The 6,718-nt window shown below is 43.6% G+C and overlaps 1 pseudogene; it reads right to left on the bottom strand.

Annotated features, from left to right (window-relative positions):
* Positions 1–2,557: 2,557 nt before the first annotated feature.
* Positions 2,558–6,063, bottom strand: LOC140624273 (peroxiredoxin-1 pseudogene; annotated as a pseudogene).
* Positions 6,064–6,718: the final 655 nt, after the last annotated feature.

Below are 6,718 nucleotides of genomic sequence, written 5' to 3'. Positions count from 1 at the left end.
CAACAAATTTTTACAAAGTGAACACATCTGTTTAATCAACACCCAGATCAAGAAACAAGTCATTTACTAAACACCTTAGAAGCACCCCCATCCTGTATCCTCTCCCAAACACTACTCACCCTAAGAGTAACCGATACCCTCATTTCATGTACGTATTGTGAAAGGATTCCAATATCCTCATTTCTAATGTCATGCATTAGATTTGCTGGTTTTGAAAGTCACAAAAATGAAATCATATTGTATGTACTCTTTATAATCTGACCTTTTTTTTTGCTCAAAAATGTAAGATTCATCCAAATTGTAGCTTGCAATTGTAGTTCATTCCTCCTAACTATACAGCATTTCTTTATATGAAGATACCACATTTTATATATCCATTTTACTGTCAAGAAGCATTTAAGTAGTTTCCAGTTTCCAGCTGTTGCTTATAAGTGTTCCTATGAGTTTTTACGTGCATTCCCTTTAGTGAACACATATACTCATTTCTGTAAGTACACACCTAGGAGTGGAATAACCACGTGGTAAGGTATATATATATATATCAGCAGCACTGCTATATATTGCCAAATGTTTTTCAAAGGTTTTACCTGGCACACTATTTTAATCCCTCTTAGAAGAATGAAAAGAATAGCTCTCTAGTGACGATTTCAGGATCTATAATAATGGGAAGCTCATAAGGATGTGGCGTATTCCTGAGCAAGGAGCCTTCCTAATTCAACCTCAATCATACCTGCTCAGAGGATCAGATGATGGCCCATGATTAAAGCTCTGCCATTTTTGGTTACTGTTTGGGGGTTTTAGGTGGTGAACTATTGAAAAGATAAGTCAATTATAGAGAAGTGATGAGATCTTTATGGAAATTCATGATCAGTTCTACAACTTTGTTGCTTTCATTTTTACATTAAATAGAAGTAAGTAAACTACTCACATACCTCACAAAAAGTTTGATGTTTGAGACATTTAGTTCTTTCAAGGCCAAACAAACCTTTACGGATGCAAAAGAAGATGGGAAAAGATTTCATAGACGATCCCTCCCTACATCTCCAGTCTTACCTCTCTTGAACTCTCCTGATGCCCCCTCTACTCCTGCTCTTCTGAATTGCTTTCATTTCCCCCAAAGGTGCTAAGTCGCTTCTGCTTCTATGCCTTTCTACAGATTACTCCACCTCTGCCTGGAATGTCCTGCCCTCTTCCTCCTCCACCTAACTTAAACACATAGTCCAGCTCTGGTTTCAGCCCCATCCTACTCAGGAAGCCATTCCTGAGGGAGGAGCCCTTTCTCTCCTCCTGAGATCCCGTTTTAGTCATTGTTCCAGTCTATGCTGTAAATGTCCATCTAGGCCTCTACCTCCCCAGCTACGAATTAGCAACTTGAGGGCAAAGACTGTGTATTCTTTATCATGGTGCTATGGACATCCAACTGACATTTTTTGGATAGATGAATTTTAAGTCTTCAGACTTTTTATACACCCTGGGTACCTCCGTGATGACTGCCCATTGCCAAGTTAAGAAGACGTGTCCTGAAGCCTGGGGTCCTAGGTGCTTCGTGCTCTTGGGAGTTACCTTCTTTCTGTGCTGGTCTCACTGGCACCTCTGCAGTTGTCATTCTTTGCAGCTTTCAGTATTTTCTGCCAACTTCTGATTACGTTACCATAGACGAGGAGGGTGGGGAGGGGGGACTATGCTCAGAGATCTAAGGGTTAAAATAAGAAGAAAGTCTTGTATTCAGAAACGTGTGCTTCTGGAAATCTCCCTACCTCTTTGACTCTCTGAAACCTATTTGAGGCAGATGTATAGGATGGAAGGCCTGTTCCTTAATTAGGGAAACTGTCATGGGTTATGTATGTTGTCTTACACACCCTATTGCTGATAAATTGAGACTATCCCAAATTTAAATCGTGTGCATTATGGGATGACTATGATATAATAGCTTTCTTTTTCCTGGCAAGTTACACGGTAGGCTTTGGAGCTTCATTTTTAGCCTTTCTGCCTTATAAGGAGTGCAGAAACTATACTCCTTACCCCAAAAGAGGCAGCCATTTTTTGGCTTGTCCTGCCAGGCAACTAGGGTAGTTTGTATCATTTTTCTGTTTCTTCCTGACCAGAAGCTGGCATCTATATGCCTTCTTGGGTCTCCTTATTACTGCTGCAATGCTTTATTTCATCAGGATGTTGCAACTCTGATTTTTCTTGCTTCACTAAAGTGTGTGATTTGGTGGAACTGTATCAGCAATGACATCACCACCACATTCACTTTGGTGGTTGGCATCTTAAGTTATCAATGGAAGCATTGTGGAAAACCACACAGGGTCAAGGTCCGTCTTGTTCAGAAAGTTTGTACAGTACTTGGGCGGAGAATTCCCAAAGACCCAAAGCATGCTATGCTTTTCATAGCATGTAAAGAACCTCAAATATTATGTTCTTAAGTTCAGGACTACTATTAAACACTAGGCCCTACTCTTCTTTGGGGGTTGGGGTTGAGATAAATGCTGGAATACGTTCTCTTTAATGGTGTGTTACATCAGATAGAAATATCTGAGAACTAATTGTCCTCAATCTTGGCAGGCCACTGAGTTTCAGATACACCTATTGAAATGATAGGAATGAAACAGCCCTGAGAGTCTTGGTGGTTGCTTTGATGCAGTGAAATGCAAGAAACAAATGTTTCTTGTACAGCTCTGCAAAGATAAGGTGAACATAGAACTTACCGACGAGGCTAACTTCCAAAATTGACCAGGGATCGTAATCCTTTAAGACGTCAGAGGCACCTGTGAGTGTCAACTTTGACAAATCAGTCACTTTGTGTCTTTACCAAATCTTTGTGGAGAGGCGTTCCCCCACAGTTTTGCAAAATACCAGACAAGGGAACGGATTATGGGTGGATAAGGAGTTACCTGAAGGTTTACATGTGGAAGCTGATCAAGACCCACCTGCTCTGACATATCTCCTTTATCACCTGCTGAAGAGAGCCTAGGGTTTCCAGCTTTTGAGACATTTGTTTGGGTTAAGATATAATCACCAAAAGGTTCCTACTGGAGGTTCCCCCTAGAGCATGTTGATAGAAAAGAGAAGGCCTCAGGCCTAGCCCTCTCACATCAAACTCATTAATAATCAGCATATCAATGTGCCGGCTCTGGTTTGGCTTGGCTTTATCTTTATTTGTAATTCATGGGCATCACTTGGCGTTTTGGAAACCAGAGAAGAAGAAACCAGAAACAGAACAGGTAAGACTGAGTTCGTTCACTGCTTAGACACTTGGTCCATTTCTCCTTGGGGCAGCACTGACCCTGAGAACAGTCTTGAAGGAGAAAGAAATGGGGCACCCCAGATGGGACACCCTGGCACAGGAAGCAGGTGAGGATGGAGTTGCTGGGGAGGAGATGTAGAAGGCAGCTGAAATGGACACTACGATGATTTGGGGAGAAGAATCTGCAGAGAGAGCACAATCCCTCAGGCATAATGCTAACTTTGGCTTTTTTTTTTTTTTTCTATTGTTGCTGAAATGGCTTCTATGTCCCACTAACTTTAAGATAGAATCTTTTTTTTTTTTTTTTTATGACAATCACAGAGAGAGAGAGAGAGGCAGAAACACAGGCAGAGGGAGAAGCAGGCTCCATGCACCGGGAGCCTGACGTGGGACCCGATCCCGGGTTTCCAGGATCGCGCCCTGGGCCAAAGGCAGGCGCCAAACCGCTGCGCCACCCAGGGATCCCTTTTTTTTTTTTAAGCGACAAAGAGAGCCTTGTGAATGGGAGGTGGAGGGTGGGCAGAGGGAGAGGGAGAGAGTATCCTAAGCCTGACACAGGGCTTAATCTCACGACCCTGAGATCATGACAAGAGTCAGACACTTAAGGGACTGAGCCACGCAGGTGTCCCTAGGGTAAAATCCTTTTTTTTTTTTCTCAGTTCAAGTTTAATAGAAATAACAAAAGATCAAAAGTGATGCCCTGCTACTGTACACATCAGTTGGCCTGCCCCATAGCACAGCTCAGGCCATTCTCTCCAGAGGAAGCAAGGCTGGCCTCCCCAACCCCTGCAGGAAAGGGCTGTCTTGTCCCATACCACATCTGCAGAGTCTAAAGTCTTGTTTTAAGCATGACAATAGTACAAAAAAAGATTCTGTTTGCATGGATGCCCACTACAGCCCGGCCCTAAAATGGAGAGGCGCTCACTTCTGCTTAGAGAAATATTCTTTGCTCTTCTGGACATCAGGCTTGATGGGATCACTGCCAGGCTTCCAGCCAGCTGGGCACATTTCCCCATGCTTGTCAGTGAACTGGAAGGCCTGAACCAGTCGCAGAGTCTCATCCACAGGGCGACAACAGGAGGGTCATTCACGGTGGTCTGCCGAAGGATACCTTTATCATCAATGATAAAGAGGCCCCTGAACCAGATGCCTTCATCAGCCTTTAAGACTCCATAGTCCTGAGCAACGGTACGCCTGGGGTCTGATACCAAGGGAATGAATGTTCATGGGTCCCAGTCCTCCTTGTTCCTTGGGTGTGTTGATCCAAGCCAGGTGACAGAAATGAGAACCCACAGAAGCACCAATCACTTGACAGTTGAGTTTCTTAAATTCTTCTGCCCTTCACTGAAAGCAATGATCTCTGTGGGGCACGCAAAGGTGAAGTCAAGAGGATAAAAGAAGAATACGACGCATTTTCCTTTGTAATCAGATAGGCTGAGGTCTTTGAACTGGCCGTGGCTTCGAGGTTGGGAGCAGGATGCCCAATTTTGGCATTTCCTGAAGACATCCCGCTATGGGCAGCGCTGTAGAGACTAACCACCGAAGACCAGTCAGGAAGAAGATGCCCCTAAGGAGAAATCCTATTAAGCGCCTTAGTATGCTGGATGGTGAGTCGTTGTGGGAACAATGAAACTCATCATTTTTCCGAGGAAGCTTTTAGATGCCGCTGCCCCAGGCGTTTGGAAAACAAATGTTCTTATTTAGAAAATTTAGGCTCTAATCAAACTGTTGGTTACCAAAGCTACAGCTACGTTTAAGATAACGGTCTTTTCCCATCTCTCTATTTGACTCAAAGGTCGTGACCTAACCTGCAAGCCAGCGACGGAGGTGAGCCATACGCCACGACTGAATTCAAATGCAGTTCATTTGATGTCTATAAAGTGGGTTGCTGGAACTCTCTGAGACCTTAACGTATCTCTGGGTGGACGGATACTTTTGTACAGGCTTCCCAGGCAGGAAAACGTGTGGAGGCAAAAATGAGATGTTGCCATCAGGGCTCTTTATCTTGCTCTGCCTCCTTTCTAGATACAGGCCTAATCTGTGGAGCACAGTGTGGCTCATGTGTCGTTTGAAGGGGTTGCTTTTTCCGGAGAGGGAGATCAGTCTTTTTTAAATTTTTTTTTTTTTCCTGGACAAAAGCTATAGATTCTGTTTTTCTTGTCACATTTTGTTTTATTTTAACCTTTTACAAGTGGGTTTTACAACAGTCTCAATTAAATACATATAAGGAAAACAACACATCTAAGTCTGGGACTCCTATCTCTGTAACTCAAAATTTTCCTTCTTTCGAATACATAGTCCCGGCTGTATCCTAGCTCTTCGGAGAGAAGCTACGAAATAAATCCAGTAGAGCTTAAAGAGCCTTAGCATGTCCATGTTATGCAGGGTTTGTAAAGGAGCCTTAAATATTCCTGGTAGTCTTTGTTTGTTTGAAGATTTTATTTACTTATTCATGAGAGTCAGGGAGAGAGGGAGGCAGAGACACAGGCAGAGGGAGAAGCAGGCTCCCTGCAAGGAGAATGATGTGGGACTCGATCCTGGGACCCCAGGATCATGCCCTGAGCCAAAGGCAGATGCTCAACTGCTGAGCCACCCAGGGGCCCCTCCTGGTAGTCTTTTTGTTTTCCACTATCAAATCAACCTCCCTGCAACAACAAAAAAATCCAAAAAGCTATAATCAATTCACTCTGGGGGAGGGAAAGCCAGAAACTCAAATAAGATATTTGTGGTTAAAAAATACCTGTCAAGGGACGCCGGGGTGGCTCAGCAGTTTAGCGCCTGCCTTTGGCCCAGGACGTGATCCTGGGGTCCTGGGATCGAGTCCTGCATCGGGCCTCGGCATGGAGCCTGCTTCTCTCTCTGCCTGTGTCTCTGCCTCTCTCATGAATAAATAAATAAAACCTTTTTTTTAAAAAAAAGTCAAATTCAATCATTTAAAGGGGACAATCACAATTAATAAATGCAAATACCAATAAATAAATAAACAAATGCAAATACCTGAAGTTTAATAAGTATATATATATACACATATACATATGTATATTTATAATTTAAAATAGCAACTAATGTTACTAATCTGTTAGACTCCTAATTCAGCTTTCCTGTGTATCCAGGAACATTTTTGTCTAGTGTCATGAGGAAGATTGAAGGACATAGAAGCAAGAATCAGGCCGTCACCTTGACTTCCTAAACACTGACTAGTGTTTTTCTCTAAGCTTCTACAAAAGCCTGTGTATGTGATTTTAAAGTTGATGATCAACTTTATGATTTGACCCTGAGATAAGCGGGGAGCTTGGTCAGGGAAGGGCCACTTACCGCCACCTTCGACTCAGAGCACACCTGGTCCGTTCTCAAGGGTCTTAGGAGCCCGCGGGGAGCTGCTGTCCCAGGGGCCATCTCTGCCCCTCTCAATGTCACTACCCACCCCCCCCCCCCATGAACCAGGGGAGACTCATGAATTCCCCAAGTCCA

Source organism: Canis lupus, chromosome 34, assembly GCF_048164855.1.
Source record: "Canis lupus baileyi chromosome 34, mCanLup2.hap1, whole genome shotgun sequence".
Lineage (NCBI taxonomy): Eukaryota > Metazoa > Chordata > Mammalia > Carnivora > Canidae > Canis > Canis lupus.
Note: the sequence above shows the minus strand (reverse complement) of the source record. Positions and strands in the feature narration are given on the sequence as shown.